We start from the raw sequence: 18761 nt of genomic DNA, 5'->3' as shown, positions 1-18761 counted from the left end.
CGGCGGGAGCCCTCGCTGGGCTCGGGATTGAGGGGAGCGCGGTGAGCCGAGCAGGGCGCGGGGCGAGGCTGCCGGCGGTGATCAGGGCGCGTTGGTGTCGGGGGGGCCAGGTCCAGGGCTGGACGCAGCCAGCCATTCAGGAAGGCAGCGCTGGAGAGAGGGAGGCAGCCGGCGAGGAGGATCACACACTTTGCTCTTTTTGTTGTGCCGGTGGCGCCGGGCTCTCGCTGCCTTCTTCTTTCGGGAGGTGACGGAGAGGGAGAAAAATACGAGATAATTCACGCCGGCGACGAAATCACAGAGAAATCGAAAAAATAAAAATCAGAAGAAAAAGAATTGCAATTAAAAAAAAAAAGCGAGAGACATCCAAAGTAGGTCGAATAAATAATCCTCTTCTTTTCCTCTTTCTTGCTCCTTCTTCTGCTTCTTCTGCTATAACACACAGAGCTAGTTAAAAAAACCCTGGAGATCGCCCAAAAATGTTCTTTTTTTAGTATTTTAAATAAGTGCTCTTCAGCCGGGAACCAACACCCTCCCTCCAAAAAAAATCATATATGTATAAAATAACGATAAGAAGAATACGAAGGGGGTGCCTCCTCCTCCTCCTCCTTTTTTTTTTTTTTTTTTAAGTTTAGCCCTCTCTCTTCTGCAGGAATGGAGTAAAAGACAAGGAGGAGGGAGAAAAAGAGAAAGAAGAGGAATACAAGGGAAACAACTAATAGAATATGTAAGAAAAGGGAGAGAGGAGAGAAGGGAAGAGAAGAGAGAGAAAGAGATTGAGAGAGACTGAGAGAGAGAGGCGGAGGAGGAGAAGAGAGAGACAGAGAAGAGAGAGAGAGGAGAGAGAGAGAGAGAGAGACCCCAAAATTGAATGCGTTTAAACGGGAGGACTCGCAGAGCAATGTTTCCGAAAGGGGGATCTGCGCGAATGTCTGTATATAGTGAACTTTGACACTACTATTGAAACTGACACGTTTCTATGGAGATCGCTGCCTTATATGGAGCTCGTGTCAAGGAGCCAAGAGAAGGGCTGCTGGCAACTGATAATCAAAGGCGACTGACTGGTCAGAGCCCTGAATCGGGGGGGAGAGAAAATGGGAGTCTAAGGTTAGCCAAGCCTCCAGCACGCCATTGGTTGGAGAGCCCCTCCCCCCTCCTCTTTTCCTTTCTTTCTTTTTTTTCCCCCTCCCTCTTAGCTACCTACTGACGGGGATGGTGAGGGGAGGAGGAGGGAAAGTGAGGGAGGGGGGTGTGCTTCTGACAAGCGCAATTTACATGAGATCGCCCTGCGCTGCTATTTACTCTGAGACCTGATTAGTATGGGTCGTCTATGGTCACACACACACACACACACACACGCACACGAACACTAGAGGGGGAAGGGATGGTGAGGGGGAGAATGCCTAGTAATGGGTGAAAGAATTAGAAGGAAATTATTTTGATTTCTTCTGAAAAGTTTTTAAAATTAGGTTTTATGAGCGTGAAGAGAGTGTCGTTGAAAATGTTAGGAAAAATTTTAATGAGAAATAAACTCTTACGATTTTAATGATTCACGAAATATGCTGGGTTTGAATTGTTTTCTTCGTTCACATATAAGCATAATCCAAGTGTGGATTCTGCTCTTTTTATATCCTTTAAGAAACAAGGTAAGGACTCCCCGTTTTGGCCCCAAGTATACATTGCTTTTAAAGGTTTAATTATGACAAAACACACTCCTGAAATATGCAGCTATTGCCACAAAATCAATCTGAATCAACGGCTGCTATTCATCCCATGATGATTTTAAAAATAAACTTTACAATCAATCCGATTTTTCCTTCTTTCTTTTTTCCTCTTTGGTATTCGCAGGCTGTTCCAAACTTCAAACAACAACGCTTAATTACTGATAAAACAGTAGTAAGTCCTCATATGGGGGGGCAGTTAGTGCGGTCAAGTCGGAGTCCCAGGAAGAGGAAAGGGGCGAGCGACTGACAAGGGAAAATGGGAGATGGGGAGAGGTGGAGAGGGGGGAGTGGGGAGAGGAGGGTGGGGGCAGCGGCAGGGGAGAGGGAGGAGAGCGGGAGAGAGGGAGGGAGGGAGGCAGAGGGAAAGAGACGGAGAGACAGAAAGAAGGAGAAGAAGAGGAGATTGAGAGAGGGAGAGACGGGGAGAAAGAGGGAGATGGGGAGGGAGGGAGAAAGGAAGGGAGGTTGGGAGAGAGAGAGAGAGAATGAGAGCGAGCGAGAGACCCCGATTCCCGAAGGCGATTGGTCGTGGGAGGAGGGGCGGGCAGGAGGAGCGGTCCTGCCGCGAGGCCTGCAGGAATCGCTGGCTCCGGCTGCCACCTAGCGGACGGGAGCCGCGCCCGGGAGGCGCACAGCCGGGTCTCTCCTCCCCTCCCCGCAGGCAGCCTGCGCCTTTTCTCCAAACCGAGACAGGACTTTGAAAATTCTTTCAATGGAATTTTTTCCTTGAAAGATCGTACTGGGGAAAATGATACTTCTATTAGTTACATATTCTCCAATAGCACACTCGCACCCCCCTCGTTTTGAGATCGCTCCCTAGGCAGGCTCAGGCGGGCGCGGAGCTGTGCGGAGTGACAAAGCTGCCGCGGCAGCCGCTGGGGGTGGGAGCCCCGCTCGCCCGCCCGCCCCTCGACTCGGGAGAGCGTAAAAGTTTGTCTCAGCTCCAGCATCCCGATCCTCAACACGCCCTCAGGTAAAGGTGGGTGCAAATGGCCACGCTGTATTGACAGAGGTAGGGTTTGTTTTTTAAAACTCGTTCTCACTTTAAATTTCGCCAGGGAGGGGTTTGGGAAGCGCTGCGTGTTTGGGGTGCGTTTTGCGCTTCCCCGGTCTCTGCAGCCTACAAGTCTGGAGTCAGCGACTGCTTAGTGACTAGCGATGATTTTAAAGAGCAGAATAAAGCCTTTTCCGTGCCTGCCCCACAGCCCCTCCAGCTCGAATAATGGAGAGACAGTCAATGCACTCTGCAAGCGGCGGCCCATTGTACGCAGCTGACAGAGAGGAGGCGACTGGGGCAGGCAGGGGCTCCTTGCCCTCGGCCCCCTCCCCAAATAAACGCTCTCACGTCTCCTGGTCAATTAAAATGGGGGAAATGAACACGATTAAAAGACCAAAAAAAAAAAGGGGGGGGAGGGGAGAAAGAAAGAAAGAAGAAAAGATTTAAAAGAGAAAGGAAAAAGAGAACAAGCTTTCTATATATAAATTCTAAATTTTACTCCCTATATAGTACAGAGGCAGGCAGTGGAGGGCAGAGGAAGCAGGCAGAGAGAGGGAGACAAGGAGAAGGAAAGAGAACGTGGAGAGAGAACGGAGCAAGTGGAAGAGGAGGCGAAAGCGAGCGCCAGGGAACCGGAGGCCCGCCGGACGCCGGGTCTGCGGGCCCAGCCACCCTCGGACCCTGGACCGTGAGTCGTGGGCACCAGAAGCGAGACTTGGCTAAGTCCTTCCCCACCAGGCAAGTAACGCAATGATTATCGTTTCTTTTGAACTGGGGCTGGCAGCGCGGACAGGTAGGGAGGTTGGATCTCTTGGCCTCTGCAGGCCAGGGCCGGAGTCCAGGCAACCAGGGCGGGATGAGGAGAACTTTCCGCGGGGCCTGCTAAGAAGCTACCCTCACCCAGCCTCTGTCCCGCCACCGCGCGGAGGCAGGGACCGCAGCCGCCGCGCCCTCCTAGAGCTGAGGATCGTGTCAGCCAAGCGTCAGTCCAAATTCAAAACAGGTCTCCCCACCCCCATCCTCTACCCTCTACCCCCGCCCCCCCCCCCCCAACCAGTGGGCGACTGATGCCGGGCCTCCAGCCCTGTGGCAGAGGAGGGGCGGGCGTTTAACACGCGCTCGGCGGTCCCGCTGGTGCAGAGCCCGAACCGCGGTGGAACCGGCTGCTGAGCCTGGCTGGGCTGGCCCTGTTGCCCGCGCCTAGCCTGGCTCCGGCCAGAGCCTTACGAGCTCGGCTCCTGCCGCCCACCTGCGGGCGCTGTGTGTAACGGGATCCCCTAATGTAACGCGATCGATGGCTGCCTCTTTGATGTGGGCGATAATGTCAGCGGATTAAAAGGGACACCAAGCCGCTCTCCCCAGTGGAGAACCCGGGACGGCGGCGGCGACAGAGCATCAGATCTCCCGCCCCGCGGCCCAGGCATACTCCTCGCGCCGCTGCACGAGGGCTGGGGCGGGGAGGGGTCACCTCCCAGGGGTGGGGACGGAGGGAGTGTGTGTGAAAGGAAGAGCCTCAATTAAAACCTACAAGAGCGCTTTCCTCTGAGCTGGGCAGGGGCGCGCGTTTGCGTCAGAGGGCGCGCAGGGCTGGCGCAGGGGGCGGGGGTAGTTGACGCCCGGGGCCGCGCCCGGGGGCTAGAAGGTCTAGAGAGTAAGCCAGCCGGGCAAGGCTGGCCTCGGTCCGGCCACGCAGGCAAGAGGGAAGACAGAGTGCGTGGATGAACCGAGACTTCCCGGGAGCGGCGGAACCTATTCGCCCTCACTGTGGGCTCTTTCCGCTAGCCCCCACCCTGAGCTTCCAAATTTGAGAGAGACCCTGGGGGTGGGGACAGTCGGGGCCCTCGAGGCTTCAGGCGAAGCCACCCGCTCCTCCAGAAGGAAGGGAAGACGGGATGCTGCACCCGGCCCTAGTCTAGAAGATGGGGGCTGTTGGTGGTGGCGCCCACAGCAGTGGAAACTCTCGGCTTTTCGGAGCAGGGGACAGATAGCCCCTCCGCCGGTCCTGTGTGCTACATTTCTGTCTCAAGAGGGGGCAGGCAGGAAGAAACTGAGTTTTTTCGAGGAAAAGTGCTGTCCTCCTTTGGGACTCCTCTAGCGCAAGCGGAGCTCAGGTTGCTGTTCTTCTTACGGACCTTGTGTTCCCTACCACGTTTGCTCACTCTGTGGGTGTGCCTCCACTTGTGCTCACAGCCTCAGCCCTAGCAAAATGGCTTCCACGGAGCGACGGGGGCGAGGGGTCAGCTCAGGTCCATGGGCAGCTCTGCTTTCTCTCTGTGAGGCTGTCCTTTGTTACTGGTTCAACTTGGCACACTGGTCCTGGGGTCTTATGCATCCCACACTCAACCAGGACATAAGGTATCTGTTGTTGTTGGGTAGAACAGAAAAATGATCGTATTTTGTGGGAACATGTAGTTCCCCCAACTGATAGTCCACCCAAGTGTCTGGGCACACGCAGCTTCAGGAGAAGAAAACACAGTTGCAGGATCCACCCTTATTTCACTCCTCTTCTCCAGATCTCTTTCCCTCCTTTCTCACCTCAGCCCTTAACCTTGGTTGCTAGGTCTAAGTATGTGCATGTGGCTCTCGGACCTAGGCCCACCGTGGCCCTTGCCTCAATACCCTACTTGAGACTGCCATCCCAGTGGCCATATATACTGGGTCCTCTCCAAGGTCTCTTTCTCCTGGTGAGGCCCGTCCAGGTATGGGAAAAGACTCCCAGGTTCTAGGCTCCCCAACTTCCTTTCTGAAGGCTTCCTCTGACAGTCTGGTCCCCACAAGTCTATTCAGTGCACACAATCTCCAGTGTCATTCCCCTAAGAGATGAGAAGTTACCCCTTGGCTTGGGAGGGAGGATTTGGGCTGTAAGCTTACAATTTCCGCATCGTGGCTCAGCCTTAATTACTTTTTAAGAGATCTTCCACAAAACATTTGATCTCTCCTAGCTGGATAGCCAGTAAACAGTTATGACCTGGGGGAGAAGGAGAGAAGCAGAGATTGGTGGCTGCATATACTTCATTGACTTGCATTCCTGGCCCAAGAATCTGGATCCCAGCAGACTTTCTAGCCAATTAACATCCTCCTACCCTAAATCTTTCTTTCCAGGAAGGCTGAATCATTCTTCATTAATCCTATGACCTTTTTGATATTGGTATTTTACTCTTCCAAAACTCACCAGACCATTCATTTTGGCTTTTTGGTAAATCTCACTAAACAAAGGTGGCCTTGCGAGAACATTTTCTACATCTAGTTCAAGGGTGATGAGACCCTACAAATGACCAGAAATATGTAGAAAGTTATCTCCTATACCTTTCCCCTACCCTTTAAATTGTTAAAAGTGATATTTTTCTGTTTAGAGAGACGAGAGCACAGAAATAACCCTGTTTTATCACACCCATCTGGAGAGATGAACATGCCAGCACTCACTGGGAGAAAGGTCAGTTCTTCTGCTCTTACTGCAGACCTTTCCCAAAGAGCTTGTTTTAAAGGTGCCGAATCAATTAGTCTCCCTTGGCATGAGATTAAGCCCAGGAAGAACACAGTTGAAGAAGATACATTTAAAATAGTCTTTAGAATGATACTCTGAAGAAGAGGGTGGAGAGAGGCACAGGAATGCCTGCCCAATGTTTCATGATTATTAAGAAGTCAAAATGAAAACCCAAACAAACAAACAAAGGCCCCTGCCTGTGTCAGAAATCCCTCCTCACAAGACTGAACTCAGTCTGTATTGTGGCTGCCCGGTTGTAAAAAGTTCTCCCTTTGTTAAAATGAAAACAAGGATGGAAAGGCCAAATCGGGATCTGGGCTTCTGCTGGACTGCCTGCTATTAGCCTGCCCATGAGTTGAACCACGGATCAGGAGGCTTGGATATTCACTATCCTTCTAGTAGGCATTTTTTCTTTGTCACCGTTGGGTCAAAACACCCAGAGATAATTGCTTTACCTTAGAAAACGGTTTAGTTTCCATCACAAACCAGCGATTTAAAGCACATATTTTGGAAGGAGAGATAAGGGAAGCAGTTTCCCCTTTCTGCTTGGGCCTCCAGTTAGAGGGCCCGGACTGGCCACGGGAGGATGGTAGGAGAGCAATTGCTGACCTTTGGATGCAAATCCAAGCCTTTTGTCGGAGGAAAAGTGACAATCATCCCTAGCACACTAGAGAAGCCAAGGCCAAATATTTACTTTTTGTAAAAAATCAAGCCTTAGCTATCTAAATGCATTTATGCAAAAGAAGGAAAGAACTGGAGACTTTCGTGCTGCAGAGTGTATTTCTTTATTTTAAATGCTGGGCTGGAATGAAGAATAACTGCGTGGTTCTTTTTCCTGGGGGAAAATGGGTTGTGTTTGGATGAAAAGTTGGAATTTTGAAATGACTTGGAAGCTTGTTAAAGTTCCCTGACAATACAATCTGCTAAACCATATAATAATTTCTCTTCATAGTTACCTGTCAGGGCACCTATTTCTTTTACTGCAGAATTAGCCCATCAGAGTAGATCTGAGTTGTAACTGATTCAAGTCAGATTAAACATATTAATGTTTAATTCCTTAATGTCACTTTCTGAATGGCCTATAAAATAAACTAGTGAAAAAGTGTTGACTCACAAAGCCAGCAGATCTGTTGGTAACTATGGTCATATTACAATAGTATTTACCTATTAGAAATTTGGTCTAAATAATAAAGCTAACATTAACTTCTAAATTGTCAGTGGAAAGATATGTTTATTACAGTGTCCTCCATCAGTGAGGGAGGGTTAGGTAAAGTTTAAATGAAAAAGTATGAGCATAGTACACACCACTGATACAAACCACATGGGGCAGTAAATAATAATGTCCTCTGTTATGCTATGTATATTTTATTTACCTGTTTCAGAGGTGAATAATAAACCTAGCCCAACTATAGGAGGAGTTAATAAAGTATTCGGAAAGCATGATCTAACAAACTTGAGGATAGTTCTGTTTTATTGTTAACCCTTTGCAGGAAATCTTCTGAAGCTGAAAAGAAAAAGGAAAGGGCTTTTGTGTTAGTTGATCCTTGGCTATTCTAGGGCTCAGGTTGGTGTGAAAGGGACGAGGAGGTCACTTGAAATCTCCTTTTATCTGCTCTTATTTTCTCTATGGATCAGCAACTTTGAATAGACACCATTTAATCGCTCTTAAGGAAAGAAGCTATAGGAGCAGTGAAATGCCTTTACTCCAGAAGTGAATCTACGTGTGTGGATAGTTAGCTGAGGTTACATAGGACGACATTTCTGCACATTTGTGCTTAAAGATTTTTCAGAGTGCATGGATATATACATAAAAGTTTCTTCTACACTCTGGGGGAAAGGTTTGCGTGGTTATTTTGCCTTCACACACCCACACCCACGTGAGGATTCTCTACCAAGTCCTGGTGATTTTTTCAGCTGACTCTTCCTTCAGCTTTTTCTTGCCCCCGCACTCTGAGATGTCATATTGAAGTCCCCCCAAAGAAAGCAAATAATTGAGAGCACGATGGACAGCTTTTTAGTGAAAACATCTTATTTCCTTTCTGTTTTCAACTGGAAGTCACACTAATGGGAAGATTTCTTTTCAGAGGGTAGAGACTGTATGACAGGTGAGAGGAGATGGGGTAAAGCAAGACCATTGCTTTCAATTTCTCCCCAGAATTTTTTCTTTTCAGTCTTTCTTGGAATTAAATTGGTTAAAACACAATAAATAAGTGGAAAACAAGAGCCTGACATTAGGCAATTTAAAAGTTTTTCTTGCTATAGATACATACCTCCAAACCTTTGAAACTGAACAAGTGATTGCAATTTGCTTTGAAATGAGAATTATTTTAGTTAAGTTTTATATGCTAACTAAAATACCACTTAATTTGTCTTCCTTAAGGATTACAGTTGCTTTAAAAAGGAGAAACAGTCCACAGCTGAAGTATAAATGACTACCCAGAAAAGGACATTTGATTTCTAAGACTGAAAACACTGGACTTTACCTCCTAAGAAGCTCTCTGCACTCCCCGCCTCCCCTCATGTTCTTTCAAGTAAAATTCGCATTTCTCCCAGAGCCTGGGTCACTTTGCTGTAAATTCCTGTAGAGGAATACATGGTTACCAGGGCTACAAGTTCCCATCTCAACCTGCCAGCCTCCCTGCCCCCTGTTACAGACTGCAGAGACCCTTCGCTGTCAGATCTGGGACCTTGAACCCCTCCTCTCTACCCTAGTCTACAGGAGATCGAAGTTCCAAAGTTCAAGGTTGGGAGGGAGAGGATTAATCCTCTTTAACTCCTCTCCTTTACCGTCCTCAGTTCTGAACCCCAACAGATCCGTTTCCTGGTGTTTCCTGGTGAATAGGAGGGTAGGAGCCGCCCTGTCTAATAAAGATTAAATTAAGTAGAAGAATCCCAGCCGCTGGATATTTGGAAGCTCCGGTGGGGCGTCAAACCGACGTTTAACACATTTTTTCCACTCACTGTGCACAAGTATTGGATTCACTGGGCTTAACTTTAGAAAGAAAAGAAGAAAAAGGATAAGGAAAGAAAAGAAAAAAGAAAGAAAGGAAAAAGTCAAGGAGAAAGCCCAGTATCAAGGGTGAAGTGACTTTGTGTTCAGAGATGCTGAAGGCAAGAGCAGGTCTTCCTGACTTTTCTAGTCTTTTCTTTCTCTGAATTACTCCAAGAACTGGAAGCTCCCTCTCCTCAGTGGGGGCGCAGAATTTTGCTCTTTTGGTGGGTTTGAGTCCACATTTATCTATTGAGGACAGTTTGGTAGCTCAGGGTCAGGACTGGGTGTGCGGGAGGAAAGGTGAGCTCAGGATCTAGTTGCCTCTTCTATACTTACTTTTAACCAAGGTTTTGGTAACACACACTGAGCACTTTTTACTACCCAGTAGGAGAAACAATGGCCTTTTCTGTCTGCCTTGTTCAGCGAACTGGACACTGACCTTGAAGCTGAAGCAGCCAGGCACTTCCTCCTCTGGGAATTATTCTGGCCCCAAAATATTGGCCTCTCACTCCCACCTGCTTCTCTAGTTCCAGGGTGCAGTCTGGAGGGGCAAAAGGCAAGTCCCTTCGTGCCAGTGCCTCGTTCCTGCAAATACAACACTGAATAAATTAACCTCAAACCAGCTAGTTGGGGTGTAGTAGTTTAGCAGGACTAATTGCAGACAATGGAGCTGAAATGACTTTTCCAATTAGCTGCTGGTTGGAGTTTAGTTGGAGGAACTGTCAGCTCCAACGATGGGTAATTGCTTTATTGCTCACAAAACTATCATCTATTTAGAACATATGTGTTAATTACTCTGGATGGGCGTCGAAAAAGAGACCATAAATCTAATAGCACTTAAAAAAGTCTATGGTGCTTGTAAGCAACCCTAGCCCAGGTTGGGGTGATGGATGGCTGTCTTTCAGAAAGGCGAGGGTTTGGACTGGCGGCACCAACGGGATGCTCTGGTCAAATCGCGTGCCTGAGAGCCAGGGACCAGCGCAGCTGTGCCGACGTTATAAATCACTGTCATCAGAACCAGTCCCCTCTTTCTTCGCGCACTTTTTTTTTTTCATTTCCGCAAAAGATTACTTTAGAAATCTTTTAATTGGATTATGCTGGGAAATTAATCTCCTTTAGCCTTGGCTAAATTTATCGTGGTCACTGTCGGGAGGAAAGCTCTGCAACTGCAGTGAGGGCCACGTCCCCTATTCCCTCCTAACTTCAGCCCTCGGGGCCTCCCAGCTGCGTGCGACAGCCTTGCCCCAAGTCCTGGGGAGTGATTGGGGCTGAGAAAGAGTGGAAAAACACGTCTGTGCGGAAGCCCGCGGCGGTCCCTAGTGAACCCCTTTGTCCTAAATGCGACGTTTCTGTCCCGGGTTCCCTATTTCCGTATCTAGCATCCCTATACAACACTGCGCCTTCCTCCACAAGGGGGTCTGCTACAAGGAGGAAGGAGGCAACAGTGGCGGGAAGAGGAGGTGAGGTTTGCCGGAGGACGGCTGCCAGCCAAACTCATTATTTTGTCCTCTTGTCTTCCACGCCCCTCTTCCGGCGGGGAGCTCCGGCTTTGCTAACATTCTCCACTTTACTTCTCTGCGCAAAAACGCAAGGCTCGTATTTCGGCGTTTTCCCTGGCACAACTCTGGACACACTTCCCCCTGACGTGCACAACGCTTGAGGTCCGAGAGCTAGGGCCCTCCCGGTTCTTGCAGGCTCCGCGCAGTAGCGCAACGTAGGGTGGGGACCCCGCTTCCAGTCCCGCAGCTGCGAGTGCTTAGCGTGGTCCAGCGCCGTTCGGGCAGCTGCTGAACCTGCGGGGCTGGCCCCGCCGGCCGTTTATCTCTGCGGGCGATGACAACATCTGCCTGAAAGGGTATACCTACTTCTGCAGCTCAATTTAGTTCTTAAAAGCAGCCCTCGGAGGTGTGGTTAATTGATGGGGATAAAGGCGTAATGTCTTGACAGGGAGACGCCAGTGATCCTTTAACATACTTTTAAAAGAACAACCACCACCCCAAACATCGGCGAGTCATTGCTAGGTGGGAGTTTAAGGCGCGGATCTGGATGCAGGAAAAGCGGCGCTTGTGCCGTTCGTATTTAGAGGCTTCAGTTACGGGTGAGCCCTGGCTCTCAGGGTGGGGCACCTGGGAGCCACCAGGGCGCGGAGCTCGGGCTGTCAAGGGGTTGTCGCATGGCCCCGGAGAGCGGGGCGTGACAAGGAGCCGGGGAGAGCTCAGGGTGAAAGGCCGGTGTGTGAGAGGAGCGCCTCGGCCGCTGCTCCCTGGGCTCTGTCACTCTATCAGCCCTTCCTCTATGCTGGACTGGGTCCCCATACGGCAAGCAGTTTGTTTTGCCCTCTCTAGAGTTACCCCTCGTTCAGCATGAGCGAAGTGGTCAAGTGGCCGAGCTCGGGGGTTACTCGTGGGGTTCCGCTGTCAGAACAACCTGAGAGGGACCCCAGGACCAAGAGAAAAAGACAAATGCCGCTCTGTGTGTGTGTGTGTGTGTGGCTCCAAACCGCAGAGCCAAAGCACGTGGCCATATTTTTGCCGGATTTGCTCAGAGCCCTGGGGTCGGGCGTCCCAGGATTTAGCAGCGCTGGGTCCCGCCGCCGGGTCAGAGCAGTTCTTTCTTAGCACCTTTACCAGACTTCGGCCCACCACTCTCTCCCCAGCACCTTGCTTTTCTCTTTGCTCAGTTCTAGTTTAATCTCCTGAGGGTCAAAGGATTGTACTACACAGAGCCAGCCAATTTAGGTTCCCTCCAGGCGCTAGAATGGGGGAAAAAAAAAAAAATCAGATCGCTGTTTCCGTTTGCGAGGGGGAACGCCCTTCAGGTGCGGGCGGCTGTGTCCCTAGCAGATTTTGCAAGTATCTTGTTTTACTCTTTGGAGAAGGATAACCTTGATGCTGCAGGTTTGAGCTCCCTCTGGAATCGGAAGGAGAAACAACTCCAATTACTGTCCAGATTTCATTATATTGAGAGATCGCAGGTGTTTCGGCGACTGCTATTGTCTGCCTTCCTCCCTGAGCCCACATACGAGGGATGAAAGAGTCCCAGGAAAGTTAATTTCCCCAAACCCTCTTGCGGAGAAGGCGTACATTGTCACCCGCGAAGCTTTGGGGTCAAAGATTTGAAGAAATGTAATTAAGAGTCCCAACTCCCAGAGTGTGCCTGTCTCGTTATGGTTCTGTCCTTCCACCGTGACTGTCTACCCTCATCCAGTGTAGTTCTGCCCTCTGTGATGTCTAGGAAATGAAGGCTCACTGTCGCTTGGCTGTGGACCCCCCACCCTCGCCCTTCTGTCTTCCCAGCAGGGGAGAATTCCAAGGCCCTGGTGTCCAAGATCCTTGGGCGCCTCAGAGCCAGGGACAGGGTCCCGGGTGCAGGTTCACGCCCCGGCCGGCCACCCTCGCTCAGGAGCTCCCTGCCCAGGATCAGGCGGCAGGTCCCTGAGGCTTTCCTGAAGGCCTGCTGCCTCTGGACTGCCAAGGTCGTGAATTGCCTGTGGCGGCCTCTTGTCGGCCCAAGCCCTAGGATCAGCGTGGGCCCTGAGCGGTGTGGGCCCTGAGGGCGGCCAGGAGGCTTACGGCCCAAGGCCGCGCCATGCACGTCTCAGTCAAGGGCCCTTACTCCCGTGTGTCTCCTCACACTTCTCACCCCACAAGGGCTCTCCCTTGCGAACGAATCCTGCCCTCTGCGAACCTGGCTCCCTATTAGGGCCCCGGGGCCCCTCCCACTGCCTCCCTCGAAGCCCGGGATCCCAGGCCGGGACTACGAGCCCGGCCCGAGCACTTCCCGGAAGCGAGGCCCACATCCGGGCACGAAGCCTCGCTCGCAGGATTGGCTTCCGGCCGTTCGACGCAAGCGTGTCACTCCGCGCGGCGAGGGTCCGGGTTCGTGGGATCTGCGCGCCAGGACCTCGCGGTAGGGCCGGGGTCGCGCTCTCGCCGGTGCTGAAGGCCCTTACCCCCGGAGCTGGCCGGAGTGACAAAGTCCTGGGCCTGCGCGGGGTAAGATTTGATAAAGGAAACCAGGCTCGACCGGCGAGGCGCAGGCTTTGGAACCCCAGGCCCACGCCCTCGGTCGGCGCTGGCAGTTTGTATCCCGGGGTTGGTGCAGCCCACTTCTTGGTATGGGCCAGAGGGAGTGTGACCCGGCTTTTGGCCCAACTTTGTGAAGTTTAGAGACTCACCGTGGAAAGAGACCGCCTTTGTAGTCGTCCCCATTACGCTTTTTTGCCCTTCCCTGCCTCGAGCGCCCTGAGCCTTTGCCGTGTTCCGGGGCTCCGCAGCTGTCTGACAGTTGGCCCTGCCTTGGGCACCTAGTCCTCTTCAGGTGCTGGGCTGAGGTGGGTAAGGAGCAACTCTCAGGGCGCGGCTAGGAAACCTCAAACCCGGTTTTCTAGTTTAAGGAGGAGCTCGGCCTTAAAAAGCTGAAAAGTCAGTGGGAGTTAACTTTGTGACCTTTGGTATTTTTGAAAACATCTACTACAAGGCGGGAACTGTACGGAAAAACCATTGTGTAGTTCATTAAAAAAAAAAAAAAATACTTTGGGGAACCGTATCCGGAGAGCTTTCCTAGGGATTGTTTTATAATCTCGCAAATTAGAGAGTTGGTATGTATCTTGCCATCAGTACGCTGAATAGTATGTTCCTTTAGACAGGGATTGAGAAACGGAAATACCACCACCGTCCAGCCAAACTTATGAGGACTGATTGCAGGGGAACCGGTGCTCCAGATGTTGCACTAGAGGCGCTGGGAGTGTGAGCAGGTAATGTGGAGAAGAGTGACATTGTTAACAGAAAGTATCTAATTAACAGTGACTTCATTTGATTGGAAGGATGAAAAAGCCTTTTTAAATCAATCCAGATTCACTGGCCTAAGCTCAGCCAATTTATGAATATGGAGCCTGACTGGGCTCTGCTTTCTTTCAAAGATGTCATCTTAGGGGTAATAGCATAGGTGAAGTCATTTGGTTACACTGTGGAAACTTTTATAGTGCCTTCCTTGGGAATTTAATTCAGTGCTTCTTCATTTTATTAGGAACAGACTGACTCCATCAACTCTGTTCTCCCTGTTTAGAGGCAGGACTGCTTGAAGCAATTAGGTTCACCAATTAGCATAGTTTTACTGACCCCAGCAGCAGCACCACTCCTTAGATTATCCATTTCTTCAAAGTCAGGGAAAAGCTGGAGGACAACATGCTTCCCAGGTGTCTACGTTGGGAAAATCAGCCCACAAGCAGGGTAGCACAGCGGTGCAAAAAGCTTTCTAATAGTCCCCAAGTGTTTCAGCAACTTTGGTGGATTTTTCTCCTCTTTTCTGATTCTGGATCTTGTAATACCTTCTTACTTCCACATAGCCTTTAAAGTCTGTCTCCTTTGGTTGTATTTTGGCAGAGCTGCTTTTGAGAAAGTGAGTTTTCTCCCTTCTTTTATGTACACCTGCCTTCTAATGAAGCTGTAGACAGTGTTAGGGTCCAGAGAGAGAAATCACTGCAGGCTCCTTTAAGGTCTGTTAGGTGACAAGGTAAGGGCTCAGGTCTTTGGGTGTGTGTGTGTGTGTGTGCGTGTGTGTGTGCGTGCATGCATGTGTACATGCCTCAGAACCTATGAAGAGAGGCCAGAGGGTGGAAACTGGGAGATAAATCATCACTTTCCCTAATTTTGAAGGTGTACCTGCAAGGCTTTGCTGCAGTCTCTTCACTGTAACGACAATCAGTTGGCGGCCAACATCTTTAGTAAAAGCAAATGTCTGGAGCTCAAAGCAGACTGGGAAGGAAGGGGCTTTGCTCTTGCCACTACCATATGTAGTGCAGGGATTACATTTACATAGCTATTGTCTCTCTCTCCCCTAAAATATATATTCCTCTGTAAGATTTTACTTGATTGAATTGCTGACAGTTCATCAGTAGCAGCAACAATGTAATACCCTAACCTTATTAAATCAATAAATACTAGATCCATGTATTGAATTAAAAATGTATCAGCATGGCTAGGAATTGCAATCATATGGCCGTGGACTGCAGAATCAAAGATGCCACTCAAAAACTGATGAGGTAGCATTTATTTAACCTTTTTCTATTTTGCATCTGTGATTAGGTATTCTGGGTTCTAACATTTCAGGGACCATTGTGACAGGTTTTTTTGGTTTTGTTTTGTATATTTCTTGGAAATTCTTTTACATCTCACATTTACCCACAAAAATGATACATGTTTAACAATAGTAATATATTGTGGCTTTACCGTTTTTGTTCTTAGTTTTCATCTAGGAAGTATAATTCCACTCAGAATGCATTACTCTAGTAAGACATACTCAGGTGTGTAAGTTTCTCCATAGGCATGAGTGAATTTAGATGTTCTTTTGTATGTGTAAATAAATATACTCTGTGTGAATGTATTGTACATTGATATAAGTTTATTTTTAAAAAAGAAACCACTTTTGATTTTATCTTTCAGCATTGTCGATGATATTCAAAGCTAAAGAACTGTTTATTATTTTAAAACAAGTTATTTATAGTCTGATTTGCTGTTGGAACTTCTGTGGCTGGAGATGAAATTAAAATTTGCAAGTCTTTAAACTTAACAGAGTACTTAGAAAGTTACGTATATTGTGAATGGTTCCATGTTATGTGTGAAAAAAATACTTCACATGCTGTTTACCAGGAATTGGTCAATTAAGTTGTAGATTAGTGGCTGAATTTTAGAGTTAGTCCCTACTGAAAACAAGGAATGTGTTTAACACCTGGAATTTTAATGGAAAAGGTAATATTACTCTAGCCAGGTATTTGTTTATACTGATTAATGATGCTAATTATTTAAAAACATCCATCCCCTTTTGATGTCAGCTAGCATATTTGTGGTACTGAATTCTGAAGATAAAGTCAGTTGGACCTTGGGTTCACTATGCTGTGAAAGAAAAAATCTTTATTTGACAAAATACGCAATCAACTGAAATCTATCCTCTTTAAATAAACTGATTCCTCAGTATTTTCCCAGTGTTGGTGTAAGTTGTTGTCTGTGATGTCCCCCAGGGCTCTTTCCTCTGCTCTCTGATTTGGTATATAAAAGCAGCTCTGAGTGATGGATTACTGTGTCATTGCAGCCTGCAAAGGATTAATTTGTTTCATTGATTTCTCTTTAGGCAGATTGCCAGAATTTGCTGCTTCCCACCTTTCCTCAAGACTTCTAGAAGTAATAGACAGTAATAGCCTAAGACAAATCAGCTCTTTTTGTAAAAATAGAATCATGAAACCAGGAATCCTAATAAGAACTTTGGCAAACTTTTTATTGGCATATTGGGAAGAGCAATTAATAGGCTACTTTATCTGGTTTAGAAATAGTTTTAATTGAAAAATTTCTTTGACTTGGTGACTTAAAACATATCATTATTAATAGTTCCTAAGTAAGTATTTATAATATTTGTACCATAAAAATTTTCTCAAATTTGTAAGTATCTTATTTAACTCAGAAAAAAATGTGTTTATGAGATTGACAGACACTTTTCTTTGTATGCCAGATTTTAGGATCAAATAATATGGCAACATAACTTTAAATCAATTTATTTGTAAATATGTATAGGATTATTTGATGCAAAGATTTTTAGAAACCTTGGAGAAGGACGTAGAGTATTAGAGCACAGAAAGAGAATTGTTTAATTGTTTGATGAAAATATAGCTTTGTGATTAAAAGACTGGTATTTGCTCATAATAACTTACAAAAGTTAAAAATGACATTTTGTACATATTTCTGCTTTTTCCTCCAACCATTTACATGTTTTGCTTATACATATATAGATGGATACCACTTTGTATCCTGCTTTTTCCACTTGGCATTATACAGTGAAATTTTTCCTGTATAATTAAAATTATTATTGAAGTCATTTATTTTGACTGTTAAATGTTTTAACATGTGTATTTTAGTTAATCATTGTTCTACCATTGGAGAGTTAGATTTCTAATTTTCCATTATTATAAATAAAGTTATGATGAATGACATTTTAAATAAATCTTACTCGTCCCTCTGGTTATTTCCTTATATTATATTATTACAAAAGAATTTACTTGGATGAGGGTATAGACTTTTTTTAAGGTTATTGATATTGATTGCCAGATTGTTTTCCAGAAAGGTTCTTCCAGTTTATCCTGGTACTGTTTAAAAAATTTCTGTGTAGAGGCAGCAGCATTCTAATTTATGTTACACGAGCAAAGAAAACAGAACAACACTCTTTCCTTGTCTTCTGAAAGCAGTGGCAGCATTTTGCATGTACTTAGTCTCTCAGAAGTATTTTCTCATCTGCAGATGTGAAATAGGCTGGTTATACAAATCTATTTGTTTCCCTTCTGTAGTGCTGAAAATTATATTGATTTAATGATCTCAAGTTATACTTTTTATGCAATTAGTTGTGTAGTAAAAACTAATATTGTCATGTGCTAATGTCTTTTTTCCTCTATTGTGCTATGATAGTAGTCCCTGCAATATCAGCAAGTTTATGCTTTTCCTGTGCTTTGCTGAAAGGAAAAAGGAACATCTGTTTCCATTATATATCTGCATCATAATGATAACAATTAAATAGCTTTTATGGTAGTATACAGTAAATATATTTTGCTGAATGACCTATACTTTCTTGTTGGAAAATTTCGGAGATTTCAGAGGCACTTGGTTTTTACAGGTAGGTTCTGTGTAGAGGTTTACAAAGGCCTCTGGTTACTTTAGGTAAATCACTGCAGTCTCAGTATAAACAAACAAAGAACTCTGAGGATTATACTCTAGGCTATCAGATGTGACTCTTGAAAGTAGTTTTCTTAGGCAGATGTTTAGAGTACTAATTATTAGGTACCTCAGTATTCTTAAGTGGCTTAATCATGCTGCTAATAATAGAGTTCGTTTTGTTTTTTGTGCTGTTTGTGTACTTTTAATGTTTTACCAAGCTGGAAATTGGAAATAGTTTTATATGTATGTATGTATGTATGTATGTATGTATATGTGTGTGTGTGTGTGTGTGTGTGTGTGTGTGTGTGTTATTCTAACACCTATATAAACATATTTACAGCCTACCACTCTTTTTTTTCCCATATATTGGGGGATCATAGTGATATTTACCTTTTAAACTCATCAGGAGAATGTTTGAAACCCATGCACTATTTCCATTGACCTTTAACATTCCAAAGAAATGTTTTCATTTATTTCATTCAGTTTTTGGTTAAAGATGTTTTAGTGGTTGCTTAAAAAAATGATTAGAAGGTATTTCAGACAAAATGTGCTGTATAAAGAAAAACAAACAGTTTTGTACTCTGGACTCAGTTTCAGAAACAAAATGTTACCAGTGCAACTGAACCTCTTCTTGATCATATTCCCTTAAGAAGACAACTTCTTTCTCTTCTTCTTCTTCTTCTTCTTTTTCTGTTTTTAAGATTTTACTTATTTGTTTGACAGAGAGATAAAGCCGCAGAGCGCAAGTGAGGTGGGTGGGATGGCAGAGGGAGAGGGAGAAGCAGGCTCTCCACTAAGCAGGCTCTCCACTAAGCAGGGAGTCCAGGCTTGACATGGAGCTCTATCCCAGCAGGCCTCCCAGGATCAT

Source organism: Enhydra lutris, unplaced genomic scaffold (assembly GCF_002288905.1).
Source record: "Enhydra lutris kenyoni isolate GAN:26980312 unplaced genomic scaffold, ASM228890v2 scaffoldscaffold19, whole genome shotgun sequence".
Taxonomy (NCBI): Eukaryota; Metazoa; Chordata; class Mammalia; order Carnivora; family Mustelidae; genus Enhydra; species Enhydra lutris.
This window is presented reverse-complemented; position numbering follows the sequence as displayed.